The 18,104-nt window shown below is 37.1% G+C and overlaps 1 protein-coding gene across 2 annotated transcripts in view; it reads right to left on the reverse strand.

Annotated features, from left to right (window-relative positions):
• pdlim2 (PDZ and LIM domain 2 (mystique)) overlaps window positions 1–18,104 on the reverse strand; it is a 76,309-nt gene that overhangs the window by 55,830 nt on the left and 2,375 nt on the right. The gene's annotated exons all lie outside the window — the stretch shown is intronic.

Consider the following 18,104-nt stretch of genomic DNA (forward strand, 5'->3'; position numbering starts at 1 on the left):
CTAGGAGCACAGTGGCCCCCAACTGAAAATTTTAGGGGCGCAACCAGAAAATTTAGGAGCACATAGCATAAATCAACATGCTAACCAAATATTCACATTTCTACTAAGTAATACACTGTATTACTAATAAATACTTTGATGATAGATGCAGAAAGTACAATGTTCTGTTTTAAATTCAGTGTCACATCCAAAAAAAGGTCAAATTTACTGGTCGCACATGTGCAACTGGATGTAAAATTCAGTGGCACACTCTCAAATTTTGGTGGCAGTCTGGAGCCCTGCATTGTCAGAGCTTTGATTTGTAAATAACACTCGTGCTTTAACAGACTGATCTTTGGTGCTCATGTAAGCAGACAGCAGGAATTTCAGGCTCAATCCAATTATATATTAGAAATATTGAGTTTGGCATAACTACTGTAGATAGATGTATATTTGAACAGTTTGGATCCAAAACGTGATAAACGACATTAAAAAAAATAGTTACCACCAAAATCACTATTGTATCAAGGTCAGTATTACAAAGTCAATTCTTCAATTTTAAGCAAAATCCAATATCCGCCGAGATATTGTCATCTTTTCTCCCTTTTGTCCAAACCATGAAAAACCCCAGTCCTCCTTCTCTGCAGAATGCAATAAATCTGCTTAACCAATCAGAGCACACCATTCCAAGCTCTGTAAACATTAATGGCGACGCTTTAAATTCACACGGAATCCCAGTTTTCCTCATCTACTTCGTACTTCGTGATCAACAAACAAAAACAAAATAATAATTTTGATGGCATTGATAAACCTGTGGTGGTTTTCTGTGGCGGGGAAGAAATGTAAGCCATCAAAATCAAACCATTTACGTGAACTAAACTCAAGTTAAACCTTTAAGCCCCAATTAGTGTTACTGTTAATATATAACTTTGTGTTAAATTGCCATTAATACTTTTTTCAAAAAGCCTAACCTTGCTAAAAAATAAAAATAAAATAAAAATTAATAAAAGTTTATGTAAGCGTTCACTAAAATCAAACTTGTTTAAACAGATATGAAGCAATGCATGTGTAACCAAGGTCTTACATTTAAAATATGCATTTTTCAGTTCATTCAAAATATTTACTCCCAATAACTCAAACAAAACCAGTCATCCAACAACAATTCACTTCAAAGAAAAAGTAGAGAATTCCTACAGAGTGCTCAAATCGGCATAAGATCAGTGAAGTCTGCGACACAAATGTAGCAACATGAAACATTAGTACAACCATAACAGAAATATATACAAGAACTTAAAACTTTTACAGGATGCTTTTATATCGTGTTAAATCATCTGTTTACCTAAATATGAAACTTCTCTCATAATTTACTCACCCTCATACTTCCTTTATATATTCGAACACAAAATGTATTTAAAAAAGCTGTCATGTTATCGTTCTACAGTATATGAGCCTCAACATGACAAACTCCAAAAAGCAAATGCATTCATCCTTTTAATAAGACAAATGATTCCACTCCAGTGCTTCAATGTGTGTCTTCTGAAGACAAACAATATTTTTGTTTGACAAACTATTTATATTATTTTAAGCTTATACATTTTTGTGTTTAATTGAAGTCTTTACTTCTGGAAGGTGAAAAAATGATTAAGGAAAAGAATAAATTTGGGTGAACTATTCTTATAAGGACCCTCAAGAAGCTGATGCATGTTTAGCTAGTATATTAAGACATGGCCTGAAGCAACCTTGTACAAGGGCTACAGTTTACACATTTCACTTAGACTGGTGTTGATGAGCTATTTACCTTACAGCTAAAACATGTCTGAACTCCCTGATTCAAGGCTTCAAATAATGAAGACAAGTTTGCTGTCACATTCGTGTGATGTACTGTCTGAGAACTAGCATGGTTGTCACTCAGCATATGGGCTCTGGAATGTAATCTAGAATGCTTAATTGCCAAATATTACAGCTCGAGTGTATGTTAAGCTAATTTTTTTCAGGTGAAGACAGTATTTAGTTGACATTTTCAGCATTTATTTCTACCTCCTCTCTCTCTTCGTCTGTTTCTTGGTCTCTCACCTAACCCGATTTAACCTTTGATAGTTTCGGTATTATGCAACTCTGATAAAAATGTTTATGCCTAATTAAAGTCTTCACCCATGCAATAGACGATTTATAAATATAATATCTTCTGTCAGACTCCCTTTCAGTTTAAGATAAAACAATTTCCAATCTTTACACTTCACAAACTTATTCATCATGCTACTGAATGAAACTAAACTGTTTAAAACTGTACATCTGGGCAGAAATTCTTAGGCTATATCGCAGTTTACTTGTACATTATTGATATATTTTGCAGGAAATTCAAAGAAAAATTTATTTTCCTAGATGCAGTACTAAATGTATTTATATGTGACAATACGATTTTTAAAAATCAATGTGAATTTATCCATTGCAATAGGGCTGTGAGGATAAATCGTGCAAATGCACGTTTTCTCAATGAATGAATTTGAATGAATTACGTTGAAATGCCGCCACATCCAAAAGCCAGAGGGCGCTCTCGTGTAGAAACGCCATTTGTACCACAGAAGAAGTAGCATTACAAACACTATTCCAGGAAATGTCTAAAGGGACTTTTATGTTATTGTTTTTTAGATTGTTTCAGGTATTTTCATGATTATAAAGAATATTTTGAATGATTGTGTTTGAAGAGTGAATGAAGGGTTAATAAATACAAAGCGAATCGCTTTCTATATGACGCACTCTGCATAATATTAAGCCTTTATACAACATAAATGTACAACGTGCATCTATCTGCATAAAATGCAAGACTTCAACTAAGTTATCTAAAAAAAGAAAGTTTAACTCCCTTTGTGGATGTGCATCTTACCTCAGTAAAGATGTAATGTTAATGCTCGTATGGCTCTCTGGTATCTCTTGACATTTGATGTTTAAATATAAGATGATAACCCATAACCCATTTGACGGCGCTGTTCATTTTGCACCTGACTGACTGTATTTCCGAAAATCACAGCATCCTTTTAATAATGCCTCAGTGATGTGAGTTGTGGCCGGCTTCACGGGATCGGCGGGCTGCCGTGCATTGCGCGAATCGCGAATGGTGCCGGGTGCGCAGAATTATCTGTTTGTTTTTGAATCATGCGTGGTAATGTTACTGATGTCATACGTCGGTCTGCGTAGCTCGACACAACTTCAAACACGCATCTCCAGACCCAGTCTTTACTAGCACATGCGCTTGTAATGCTAACCAGACATCCAAATGCCGCCATATCCACAATAAATAAATAAATAAATAAACCCACATGATCATCGTTTTCGTGATCGATCATCGATGCCACGTTCGAGTACTTGAGCAATCAAGTACTCGTGCCCATCCCTAGTACACGCACAAGTTGTGCATGAAACACAGAATCGGAGCCTTGGGATTCAGAATCTATTTCAGGCAGGTCTTTTTATTGGGGAACGCAATGAATCGTCACAGCCCTACATTGCAATATATGCTACATAAAAAAAAACATGGTCAATGAAACCAAAAACGTTGAAAACACCTGCGAGGGTGAGGATTTTCAGAAACGCCCTTTGCAGTGTTGTCGTATAGACCGTAAAACCAGGGTTTTTGCTCTGATTAAGGCTTCTGATTGACCAACATGGCTTTACAATAAGGGTTATATCACCGCCTGCTGGTGTGGGATGCTCTTTACAGCGCGTGATAGCGTGTTTTGCGTTTTCATGTAGGCAGGGATTTCTTTTAAACCGAGCATGTGTGGACAGGATTTTTTTAAACCGCAGGAGGACTAGGCCTAAAAAGTTAACCATCCCTGAATAACGGCACAAATACATTTGGAATTTAGGGAATCTGGCCATGTAAACACTGTAGCGTCAGGTCACAGTCTTTCACAGTGGCCTGCATTTAATATCAACACAAGTATGTTAACCCACATACAGGCATACACAGTTTTTCCTACTTTAGTCTTTATATTCCAGTTCAAGCCCTAGATGTAACATTCCGGGAGTTTGGTCCAGGGAAACACAAATCTACCCCATCATTATCTTTACAGGCAATTAGCAGCCGAAACTATGCCTCTGTTCGGGAGGATCTCACTTTATTACTGCGGCCTGCAGAGATTCTGGCTCATGTTGTGATGTTGTTGAGGAGTTTTATGTAATCACACGGAAGAAGGAGGCAACTCTCCTCCCTTCAAAACCTCAATTAGTCCATCAAGTATGTTATTGAGGATTTTGCTGTTCTCATTAACATCAACAAAACAGAACAGGACAGTGATTACTTGGCCAACATGAGTAAATGCATTTAATATTAGCATCGGGGATAAGACGATGTGCAATTATCTAAAGTAATATTGAAGCACAAAGGTATGCAAGGCTTTATTTACAAAGCATTTATAAAACCTTGTAAAAATTTAAAACAGTTTGAGAAGAAAAAGTTGTGTTCATATGAAATGATGTATGGATTTTATGTAAAGCTAATGATGAATGTGTTCTAAATAAAAACAGACGATAACAATAAACTTAATGTCTACAGAAGATTACTGCGGTTGACATTCCTATATGACTGCAAACATCCATCACACTTCCTACCCATACATGCACTAAATATATGACAATTAAATCACTTATTTTCCAAAGACCTGAAAATGCTCATGACATTGATGGATTTTGAGGCCTTTTTTCAAGGTATTTTCAGCTACTGCACATGCGCACAGGATAGCAAGCTCCTCACATGACTTTGTATATAGACATTTCAACAAAAAAATCATCAGTCTTTATTAATTGATGACGGGAAAGTGGGACTAAGTTTGGGACACAAAAGCAGTTTATTTATGATGCTGCTGCTAAACCATCTGTAAAATGAATTCTGAAGTAAATAAAAATCTAAAATTAAAATAAAAAATATTTAACAATTTATATTTTCAGAATTGTAATGTTGATGCAATACTAATGTTGTTTAAATTCAACAGGCACAGATCCTCTACATATCCAGTGACTGTAGTGGTCCAACACTGGGTATTTTATTATTTGTTAAAATTTTTAACAGACCATTAAAGACAGTGTAGATGTGGTTTCAAACCACAGCATTTAAGTACATTAGTAGTATTTTTTAAATCATAGACATTTTTAAACACATAGGGAAGGAAAGGCAGGGAAAGGAAGCCATGCATGATAAAAATAAACTGGGAAAGTATTTTGTATCTTAAAAAATAAAAGGCAGGTTTAGACCTCCATGTTTCCATGTTGACAATCTTTGCCATTTGCCAAAAGGCCATTGAGTTTCATTTGCTTCAGGGAATTGACTCGAAAGGAAGGAAACTTAAGGAAATCCAAACATGGAAAGCTGGCAAAATGCGTGTTTACTTCTCCATTAACCATACACCGGACAAACTGCTGAACCTTCTTCTTCTTGTTCTGATTCACAAAAGGATGAGTTCACCCCAGAATAAAAATTTTGTAATGAATTAATCACCTTTATGTCTTTCACATCCTTAAGACCTTTGATCATATTTGGAACACAAATCAAAGTACTTGTGATAAAATCCAAGACCTTGCTGACCCCAATAGACAGCAATGCAAGAAACGGTCAAGACCCAGAAACGCAGTAAAGACACTGTTAAAATAGTCCACGTGACTACAGTTGTTCAATCTTTATTTCATGACGAGAGTAGGGGAGAGCACTCAAAGCAGGGAACAAGATAGGGTGCTCAATTAAGATAGTAATTACATTGTATACCTGAGGCTTACTAACCCCGCTTAGTCACAAGTTCACAGGAGATCATCAGTAAGAGAAAAAGACCAGAAGCACAGATTGCTCAGCCCTGTATTAAATGCAAAGTAGTAGTGTTACAATTAACCCTGCGTTAGTTTGTGCCCCACTCACCCCTACTTTCTGTACGCACAAAACATTCATTCTACAATTTCTTCTTCATGTCCCTGTCCGAGCATCCCAAAACATGCACGAATCAACGGTCCGCCACATTTGTCCGGACATGAGTGCTCCATAAACACAAACAAAGTGGGGCAGGTGTGGTTTCTTTGCAGCAAAGCACAATAACGGATCGCGGCAAAGGGCCAAAGCACTCAGTGACCCCTCTAGGCATTATTTATATCCATGTGTGCTTAACATGAGAGCCAGCGTTCATGACACATGTGGTGCTGATGCAGGAGGTCTAAGTTCACAACACATGTGTAAATGCGTGTTGGAGACTGACATGGAAGAGAAGAAAATGTGGAACAAAATCACATAAACTATTCTCGTCATTTCATGAGATGAAGACTGAACCAGTGCAGGTACATGGAATATTTTAACAATGTCTTTACTGGCTTTCAGGGCCTTGAAAGTGGTAGTTGCTTTGCTGTGAATGGGGGGGAAGCTCTTGGATTTCATCACAAATATCTTCATTTGTGTCCCGAAGCTGAACGAAGGTCTTACGACATAAGGATAAGTAATTAAAGACAAAACTTTTATTCTGGGGTGGGTGAACTATCCCTTTAACAAAGATCAAGGAAATTGCTCCTGCTTGAAAAAAACCCGTGTATTAAGTTGCCTTTCTCAAAAACATGTCTTTCCTGGAGCTATCAGCTAATTTTGACAGCATCAGATTCCATGTAAACTACCAGACAACACCTCACATTCCAGCACAACAAAAGCTCGCAGGTTAAGGCCCTCAGAGACTGGTATCGCTGGTTCAAATTTAACAAATGATACTGGGAATTTTTCCTCCTTACATATTTTTAATAGCAGGTCTTGCATGCTAACAAAGGCAAATAAACATTACTCATTGCTCTTCATTTACTAATGATGAGACATCGGTATGCATACAGACCATGACAATGACAGGGAAGAATCAAAATACCTCAAAGTGTCATCAAGTGTGGTTTATAAACTATTAACAGGAAAGGTTTGTTTTTAAAAGCTAGTGAAAAGATTTCAATGGAATGGGTGATGTAAGTTTTGCTATTTTAAGAATGTAAATCATTAATATGCCTGTTGTTTTAAATTTGGAACCAAAATTCTTTGCCGAAAACCAAACATTCTTGACACACCAGAACAAACAACGAAACCACACATTTCAATCTGGCTTTGTTTTAAATTCCTATGCCTATATTTCTCCTATCAGCTCATAAACTCCCATTTCTTTATTACAGTTTAAGTTGTTTTCATAATTATTGTGATTACTTCAATCAAAATGACTCCTAGAGTAAGTAGTAAGTAGTTTTACTCTTAAGTGGTGTGCGCAACAAAGCTTTTACGCCCCCAGCCGGTGCATGTTTTCAATTGATTCCAATGGAAACTCTGCGCACTGCGGTTTTTCCGTGCTCGGTCGCTGAGCGTCGAGAGATGAAAGAGATTTAACTTTGGGTGAAAAGCTAAACTTGTCAATGTCAGTTCTCACACGGCCGTCCAATCACAGTGAAGAAGGGATGGGACAAGTATCACAACAACCGACCGGCTCACAGCTCAAGTATCACAGCTAACAAAGCACTCGGCTGAAGAAATGTAGCGCTCAGCTGAAAAAACAGCTGGCAATCGGTGTCCTCCAGGCGTTTTCAGCCGCATTTAAAAAGTTTTGGTGTGCACAACCACTAACAGTTGTAGTATCAGTGTCAGGACCTCAAATAATTATCTTGTTTGGGTCATGCAATCTGTATGCTGCATTGTTTGCATTTATACCACACTGGCTACATTTACATGCACAAAATTTCATTAATCCAACTGAACTGAATTTAATACGATTGAAGGTTAAGACAATACAGTTTACATGCACTCTAAACATTGAAATCTGATTAAAATGTTCATTTACATGTCCATTCTATATAATTCGAACCGAGCGCAAGGGCACAGCCAGGGTTGCTAGCTTCATGTATCAAAAACCACCCCCATGGACATTCAAAACTAGTCCCAAAAGCATCTCAATGACTCAAATATTCACAGTCCAAATATGAACAAAACCTTTCATCTTTAACTCGTAGGAAAAAACAACCCATGGTGACAGTTTAAACAGTATCCCAAATTTGAACTTGAAAAAAGCAGAGGACTTGGCAACGCCACCCAGCACACAGCATCTCTCGTCCAGTTCAAGCTTTATCTCTGTACAAAGCTCAGTTGGAGAAAGTTGTTCTTACACTGTAAAAAATCCAATTAATGAAATGTTGGACGGGCAAAAATATATAAGTTAAACCAATTTTTTTGTTTGAGCTAGTTGAGAAGACATATTATTTGAAGTCTAGATAAATCTGTGTTTAAAACATTAAATGAATGGTTATTTTCAAATCCAGTCAACATTCAGAATGGCTAGTGTTGACTGAACTAATTAAGACAAATCAGGTAAATATGTGGACTTATGACAGCTCTGTTTCCTGACAACAAAATGCTCCTAATATTACTGTTATTTGGTCACAAAATGTAATTGTAAGAGTTGTTCAGGCGTGAATGTATGTGCTTAAAGTTTAAATATGCGGTCGGTTAATAAAGATAGCGTCTATTTAAAAGTGTGCTCGGACACTTTCGGACGGAGATTAGCTCCATATGAGCTCAATATGAGCTCTAGAAAATCACCGGCGCTTAAGCGCTCACACAGAAATCGACTGCTGGCTCTGATATCTCTGTGGCGTTTAAACGTGATTTAATTCATTTTAATTTCTCATACTTAACAATGAAAGGGTTATGTTTTAAATCATATTTTAGGATTGCACTTAATTGATATGGCTGTTGAGTGATGTTTCATATCTTTTACATTTGTTATAACCGGACTGCATGCGAATTTAAACTTCAGAGCTGAAGTAGCGGGTGGAGAAATAGTCCCAATATCATAACAATCTTAAAACTTCTAAATATACCCGTGTGTGTACCCGTGTGTGCGCGCGCGTGTGTATGTATGTACAGTATGTGCGTGAGTTTTTAAGTTAAAATGTCTTAACTCGGAAGGATCTGGATCACAGGTCATTTCATCTGAGATCAATCCGCACCTAACAGCAGGAATCACTCACTGATTCACGGGACACAAGTCATCAGCCGTTTTCTCAAGTTCACGTCAGGTAAGTTTTTTTAAATAAATGTTAATTTTAGACTATATTAATTGGCAAAGACGCAAATACTCGACGTTTTTGTAAAGATATAAGTTATATAAAGGTGTGTTATGTTATGTGTCCGAGTTAAAGTGGAGCTATTTTAGTTAAGATTACCGGACAGGTTTATTACTCTGTCTTAATTATAATTGGGACATTTTTACAAACAAACCTTATAAAATACAATACTGGCGTGCATTTTGAGACAAAACAATAGCACTCATATGTTAAGAGATGTCAGTATTGTAGTCAGTGATAAGTCCTGTCCGAGAAAACCGCCCAATAGCAGTTGTAGCCTAGTGGTTAGAGTGTCGGGCTTGTAACCCGAGCGTTGCCGGTTCGAGGCTCACGACCGGTGGGTTGCGACTGTGGTGCCCTTGAGAAGGCACCTTAACCCTAATTGCTCCCCGGGCGCTGCAGGGATAGCTGCGCACTGCTCCGGGTGTTTGTGTGTTCACGACTTGCAGTGCGTGTGTTCACTATTCACTGGATGGGTTAAATGCAGAGGTCACATTCCAAGTATGGGTTACCATACATTGGCAAATACTCACTTCAATAGTGTTTAATTCAATTACGTGTGATGTCTGAGGGAAATTTGGCCATTTTAGGGTATAAAGTCTTTCACCGTCAAGCTTTATAATATTAAACATCTATTTATGTATGTATTTATATTCCTCTGTTTATCAAACCAGAGCGGTGATGATGTGGAGAGGCAGACCAGAGGGTTACATGGCGAAAGAAGTTCTGCTAAATGGCCCTGCAGATGTTCTGAGTGACTTTGGAGTGCTTTTGGACTGTTTTATGCCTTCTATTTAGAGAAGACTTAATTCTGTATGTTCAGTCTGTATGATAAGTGAATAAAGCTTTTGTTTTTATGTGACTGAAGTTAATTATTTGTTAACAACACCAGCATAAATTATTTGATAAATAATTTTAAAAAGTTTATTAAGTATTCCCAAATAATAAATATTAATTGAAGTTACACACAAATTGAGTAAATACTTAAAATTTAATTGACATAGTCTTTGCTGTAAGTTTTTAAAGATTCAAAAGATTAAAACATTTTAGTTGATTGAGCTATAAAGCTAGTTGAGCAAACATACTTTTTTATATTTGAGTCAAGTTTGGGCCAACTAAAAAACATCGATCCAGGTAACACTTTGGAGTCAGAAATTGAGTGAACGTAAAATTTCTGTGGAACTAGTTACTAAAAAATAATTCATTGAGCCAACAATTTTTTTTTACAGTGTAAGTAGTTTTCAGATATAGGCAATAAAAACATAATTTTCAAAAGGCACACCCCTATTTTATTGCTTTATGTGGCCTAATGTTATGAAAGTACACGTAAGGGATAATGTAGAGGCAGCCGGTAGTTATCGGGAAATAAGCCCCGACAGTGTGATCAGGACCCGACGCGAAGCGGAGGGTCTTGTATCACACTGAAGGGGCTTATTTCCCGATAACTACCGGCTGACTCTACATTATCCCGCTTATTACACGGCTACTTGTCACATAAGAAAAAAAACTGGACATGAATATGAATTTGAAACATTTTATTGGCATATTTGTTTTAAATTAACATTTTTATCCTTCCGCGAAACTTTGCACAGATGCATAAAATGATCGTAATACCTTATTAAGATCCTCTGCTTCATACTTGTCTGTCTCCATTTTTTTCTCTTTTAGCCAGTCTTTGAGAAGTTTTAATGCCCATTCTGTATTTTTTTGTGTGTTGGCTTCGTAGCTGTCATGCTCTATTGTGTCAAGTTCAGTCTCAGTAAGCTCTCTGTGTCTTGTCGTGGTTGTCGAGTGTTTGTCACAAGATGGCGCCAAACAGACAGTAATCTTTATTGATCTTTATTGGCGCGGAGCGATCTTACTCGTAAAAGGAGTACCGGCTATGCGTTATTATTTTGGAGCGGTTATTATTCGAAAAGAACGAACCTGCAAATGTCTCAACTGACCAATCAGAATCAAGCATTCCAGAGAGCCGTGTAATAAATACAGTAAACACTCCAGAATGTACAGAGCGTGACCCCATTACCTTAAAGGATTAGTCCATTTTCTTAAAAAAATCCAGATAATTTACGCACCACAATGTCATCCAAAATGTTGATGTGTCTCTTTGTTCAGTCGAGAAGAAATTATGTTTTTAAGGAAAACAATCCAGGATTTTTCTCATTTTAACGGACTTTAATACAACCCAACACTTAACTCAACAGTTAACAGTTTTTTTTCAACGGAGTTTCAAAGGACTCTAAATTATCCCAAACGAGGCATAAGGGTCTTATCTTGTCATTTTCGACAAGAAAAATGCAAAATATGCCCTTTTAAACCAGAACTTATCGTCTATCTCCGGTCCCGAAAAGCGCCAGCGCGACCTTGCACAAATGCGTAATGACGTAGAAAGGTCACGTTACATATATGACACAAAGACATTAATTAGTATCATTCCACATACAACAACGTAGGAACGGTCCTCTTTCTTCACACTTATAAACACTGGGGCGGAGTTTCGCGTTCGTCCTCTGTGACCTCTTGATGTGATGACGTATTGCGTGAGGTCGCGTTGGCCCATCACAGGACCGGACCTAGACGAGAAGTTGTGGTTTAAAAGTGCATTTTTTATTTTTCTTGTCAAAACTAGATAAGACCCTTATGCCTCATTTGGGATCGTTTAGAGTCCTTTGAAACTCCGTTGAAAAAAACTGTTTAGTTTTGAGTTAAGTATTAAGTGTTGGGTTCTATTAAAGTCTATTAAAATGAGAAAAATCCTGGAATGTTTAAAAAAAAAAAAAAAAATTCTCGACTGAACAAAGACAGACATCAACATTTTGGATGACATCGTGGCGAGTAAATTATCTGGATTTTTTTTAGGAAAAGGGGCTAATCCTTTAATAATGCATTGCCATTGCCTTGCTATTGCATTTTTCTGTGACAAGAATTATGTGAGAGGCAAATATAAGAGGTAAATATAAGATGTGAACTTGAGCACAAATGTTCTGCACCGATTGAGAAAATACTATGATTCATTGACTTTATTTTATTTCAGAGATTATTTCTACTCATTATGTTGCACATTTTGAAATTGTATTCAAGTTCAGGGTTTTGGTATAGTTTTATGATTTAAGGTACATTAAAATATCAAGTATGTATGTGGTCTGCTCCTGAAATTAAATTCAGAAAGATGTAGGCCTCATGCATTGTTTTTGTTAATATGACTCATACACAGTCCGTTTAAGGGTATGATCAAGTATTTTCAATTGTCTAGCCTTTATCAGGCAAACAAAAATCAGAAACAACAAATCCCAATACCCACAGAATCGCAATATGTATTGAGTCAGCACACAAGTATCGGGATAACATTGAATCGGCAGATTTGTGAATCGTCCCAGCCCTAATAAATACTGTAATAGAGCAAAGAAAAACTTGTCACAGAGAAAGCAGTTTCCCCAAAAATTTAATTCACTCATCATTTATTCATCTTTATGCCATCCCAGATGTATATGACTTGTGCTTTAGAGTCCCACACAATCCCAGCTATTTATTATAAAAGTATTCATTTATGCTCAACTGAGGAAAGGAATTCACATACATCTGGGATGAGAGTGAATAAGCTGAGAACATTTTCATTTTTATATGATATAAGAAGCCAAAAACCATTCCCATAACTCCAGCCCTTTAAATATCTAAAGGGCTGTGTTTAAATGAGAAGACACAAAGCTCTCTCTTATTGTAAAGTACATTGGCACTGAATTTAAACTTGAGAAGGTCAGAGGATTTCCCTTGAAAGGCTAAGAGCTAGTGAAATCTGATGTGGCAAACGTTTTTAGCACCCACCATTACAAAGTCAGTTTACAGGCATTAAAAAAGCAGCTGAAACAACCTCACAAATCCTGCAGTGACCGAGTGCGAAAAGTGAAGATTAAAGGTGAAGCCTGATTGGTTGAAGCCTGATTGGTCTCACATGACCTTCAGCGAGTGCCTTTAAAGTACCTTGTCAAGTGTTGCAATGCTCGCCAACCCTAGCACTTTGCTAATGCTACTGCGCTTACACAAAGTCGATTTCTTTATTCTCTCAAAGTAATCTGAACAAAAAGACAGTAAGGTCAGCACTGGGAAGCAATAAAGATATTCCAACTAAAAAAGCCCACAAACCCTTCATCATAAGCTCCAGTACTCAGGAAATGTCCAATGTTATGCAGTAATTAAGTTTCAATTCAAGAGACTCTTTTCTTGGCCTACAATCATCAAAATACATCCAAGGTTCAAACTGTGCCACCGCCAAAAAATGTTTTGCACATTCGATCGGGCACACACTAATCCTCTAAGGGGTGACTCTGGGTTTGCTAAGAAAAGAAAATTAAGCTTTTAAAGTTTGATCAAGGTTTGATGGTCTTGTTTGCAACATTTTAAGGGACTGATCATGGGATTTAAAGCAGTACTCTTAGATAAATGTGAAATTACAATATATGTCAGCTTCAATCTTTCGTTCTGTGGGAAACTGATATTGGAAGCTGCTACAGTATATAACAATTTTGAACGAAGTGAATGTCTGAAGTATGTGTGCGCGCCTGCACAGGGCTTTTTAAACATTGCCCACATCGCAAGACTTGAGGGAGTCTTCTGCTTTTGTTTCTTGAAAGTTTCAGACCACATTTGGTGGATGTGAATGGGTTCCAGCAATATGATACAATACAAGCTGACATGATTAAAACTACAGATGTGGAAATGTTAATGGAATTTTGCACAACATTCGGTCAAATATCCACACATAAACCTCAAGTAGCTCTAAAATAGCCAGGATTGTTCCACATCTTCTTCCTTTCCAACTAAAGAGGAAATCGCACATTACAGAGTCAAGAAAGTCGTCAGGAAAAACAATTTAGCGAATGTACTCAAGAACTTGACACAAATTAACTGCCCATCAAAATTAATGTCAATCATTTAAAAAATTTAATTAAAAATAAAATCTCAATAAAATTAATGACAATAAAGTCATTAGAAAGCCAAAAAGTAATTGGGGTCTGGGAACCATGACCGCATTTAATGCCCAAGGACTGCCCAAGAGGCCATACTACAGTATATGAATGTTGCAAAAGCAACCATGTTTCATTTTGTGCCGCATCTTGTTTAGAGGGGAGGAAACGTCTCTACAATATCAGACGATGTGCTACCAGTAAATCATTCATTCATGCATGTATCTGAAGTTTAAAAACAACATTGGCAAACACGTTAAAATATCTCTTTTAGATTCCACTAATTGCTTGAAGCAAAACTCTTGCATGTCTTTTATAGACTTTATGCCGTGAACATCACATACTTTTCGGTTTGTGTTGTTTCCAGGTGGACCGTTAAAGAATGTCACAAGCATAATTATAAATACAGCCCTGTCTTTAGCCCTGTATTTTTCACCCAAGTCGGTTTTCAATGTGAATTTAAAAATTGCTTGATTTACTCAAGTAATCGTTAATAAAAACATTAGATAACTCAAAAATAATGGATAGTGACAGCCCTAATAGTTTAACCAGGCGGCGGGACCAGCCCCAAACTTTGCAGGTCACATTAGGACAATCATTTAACACAATTCTGAATTTTACATTTTAAAATCTCTGCTTCACCACTGTATTTGGTACCCAAACATACTGCCGAAACGCACAGAAATGAGCACAAACGGACAGCTGTAACTGAGGCTTTTGGTGATTGTTACCATAATTGTAATCCTGATTCATTTTCCGATTATCGGCTTATTGGAAAAATAAACTTTGCAAGTATTACAACATAACATGACTCATCACGCACGTCTCACATGTGCTGTGTATCAACAAATCCGGCACCTAGAGCACAGCAATACTGCACACCCTAAACCAAATGAACATACTTGGCTATTTCTCACATCCACTCCCATGAGTAAGCTTACCACAGTCACACCTGCCCAACACACCCAGGCACTAACACAACTGTGATAGGTCCATAGCAACACAAAACCTCCCCGTTCTGATCAAAACAGTCCAGGATCAAAGATTCCCAAAATTCTCAACGTGTTTAAGAACGGCGAGTCACCTTCGGTATGTTGTGCTGATACTATAAAAGGTTCGCTGAATGAATCATTAAAAATGCATTTTAGTGAATGTTAATAAAGAGGAGTGTACAATGTTCGGTATTTAAATGTTTATAAAGTAAGCTTCATAATGCGATTCGTTCAGCAGTCATATCTGATTTGTTTGGCTGTCATGGAGACAGAAGGTGATATTATGATCATGACTTACTATAAAAACACGAGGAACACCAGCTCTCAGTTTTGACAAGTATGATATGTTCCCACAGGCCATGAAGAGAAGCAGACAAAGCTTGGGAAACAACAAATATAACATAGACATGTGATATTGGGCTTCAATGGTGGTCCTTTGGTTTTAAAAAACAACTGGTTAAGTGGAATTATACACAAATTGACATACTTCGTAATCTTGAAGCAGAATATTTGCTCATGAACATTTGGGTGATGCCAATCCATGAAATATTCATGTTCGCTTGCTGGCGTGGGCATCTTTGGGGAATTTTGTGCAGTTATCAAGTTTTGAGTGGTTTTACAGTGCTGCTAGGGTTTTCTGGATGTTCCTCGGGCGTGGCTAGGTGGATGCCCGAGCCAAGCCCCAGGTGGGTGATGGTGTTCACGTCCAATGAGTCAAATGAGTCAATGGCAAGTATCTATGGCTGTGTTCTTACAGCACAGCAATCATTTATCTTATGTAATGCATCTACTTTGAGATTTTGATCATTCAAAAAAGGATGGAAAAGGTAATTTAGTGCAAAAGCCTTGGGGCATCACCACCAGCTTTGTTGTTTTAGCAAAGTTTTAATGTTCATCCATATTTATTTTTTACTCTTTTTGTTTTTATTAAGATACAAACAGATGTTATTGGGACACTATACTGTCAGAAAGCACCATCCTTCGAATGAGACGTTAAACCAAGGTCCTAAATCTCTTTGGTCGTTAAAAATCCCAGGATGTTTTTCGAAAAAAAAGAGTAGGGGTGTGCCCCGGCATCCTAGTCAAACTTGCCCATTGGCCTACTAATCATCCCCTCATGTACTAAGTCGTGGTGATATCACTCTGTCTCCTATCTATATTTTTGCTTCTGCTATATAATTACATCAAGCGGTGTATCAACAACTTGGAAAGCGAGGTTAACAACTAGAAAAATAACGATAATAATTAAGCTTTTATTTTGTCATGGACGCACTTTCATGCAAATGTGCAGAGTGCCCATATGGGTTGGAGTTTACTGTGTCTATTAGTCATTAAATTACATTACGAGATTAAATTGAATTTTTTTATCAAAACACCAACTACATTGAGCCATTTTACAAACCATCTAGCATGTTATTTACGCAATAAAATCTTTTAATTTGCGTGAGGAAGCTTGCGTGTTATGCACACTTTAATGTCACTGGCTATATGCCACTGCAGTAAAGGCTTATTGCACTATTACTGTTAATGATTATTAAATTGATTGATAGTTAATTTAAACGATCATCGAATATGGGAAATTGCCTAATTTTGACATCCCTAGTTTCTATAGAGAATCAAATAAATCGGCACAACAAATATCCCTTCTACAAAGAGCAATTCAATATGCCTTTACAAAGGCTCATGTCTGTTAAAAGTAATGAAAAAAACACAAACTTCACAGTCTTCACTGTATAAATTAAATATTTACGCATTCGCATAAAGTACAACAGTTCTTTAGTCAATAGCAAAGAGGGATTTTATTGAGAGATGAATTAGGTTACTGTAGCTTTTAGACATGAGAGAGATCGCTCTGTAGTCTGTACTTGTGAAAAGCAATCTCGACAAAAGTAAACAGAAAGATCAGTTCATGAGATCGGGAAATTTTGCGATTTCCGCTAAATTAGTAATTTAATGCAATAATCAACCAATACCAATATGCGGCCAATCGATTGGAGCATCCCTAATCAGTATGTTAGTATGTGTGTGTCATAGAAAAAAAGCCCACAAACTTTTTCACTGTTAGCTCTACCAACTGAGCTACGGGAACATATGCTTTGTATGAATATTTTTGTTCAAATACATTTTAATTTACAGTATGGCTTTGGTTTGGACTAGGATTTCCATTTGTTTCATTGTTTACTAGGTGAAAATCATAAATTTTCACAAATCTCTTCAACAAGCCACACGATTTTAGGGTTACATTGATGTTCAACAGCAAAAAAGTGAAGGGCAAGTAACACATTTTTTTTTACTTTTAAAATATGATCAACATAATTATAAATGCAAACTCATCCAAACCCACACATCATTCGAACTTCAGTGAGCACCCTATTTTGATCAGATCAATGGTATACTGTATGCCCATACAGCCAGAACTTCAGAGCATCTAAACCAACTTCATGGCAACGAGATGTGGTTAAAATCTAAAGTCTCTTTTGCAAAGGAAGTGGTTAAAAGAGACTGTTATGCACTACTTTATGCAAAAGCGCATTAATTTTAGGCCTCCATTATAGCACAGAAAACCTAGGGCTACAACCAGCAAAAAAGAGGGAAGCTGTGAGGCAGACCAACATACGCCATCGTTATAGTCCGCTATCATGTTCATGAAAACACCTACAGCTTCGTGCTAAAAACCTCTTTTAACAAATGCCACAAAACAAGGAGACAAGAGCACACAGGAAATGTGGTAAGAGACAAACAGACAATCATCAACCCTGATGTGCACAAACAAGCAGATGCTCAAACAAGAGGGAGCGAGACATTGAAAGTGAACAGGAACTGAAACAGTCAACCACTAATTTGCAGTAACGATATCAGACAGGATAGATTAGAAAGAAGCCAAACTGCTTGTCAAAAGCATGAACAAGGCAAGAAGCGCAAATGAAGGCCATGATAAAGACGACAGAGTGAAATACATAAGGTCTCTTTCATAATCTGAAGTTGAAAACAGATCATATCAGATTCAGAGTGACATTTCCTGAGTAATTTAACATGCGAGTTGTGCTTCATTTTACAGATG

The sequence above is a fragment of the Paramisgurnus dabryanus genome, chromosome 11, assembly GCF_030506205.2.
Source record: "Paramisgurnus dabryanus chromosome 11, PD_genome_1.1, whole genome shotgun sequence".
NCBI lineage: Eukaryota > Metazoa > Chordata > Actinopteri > Cypriniformes > Cobitidae > Paramisgurnus > Paramisgurnus dabryanus.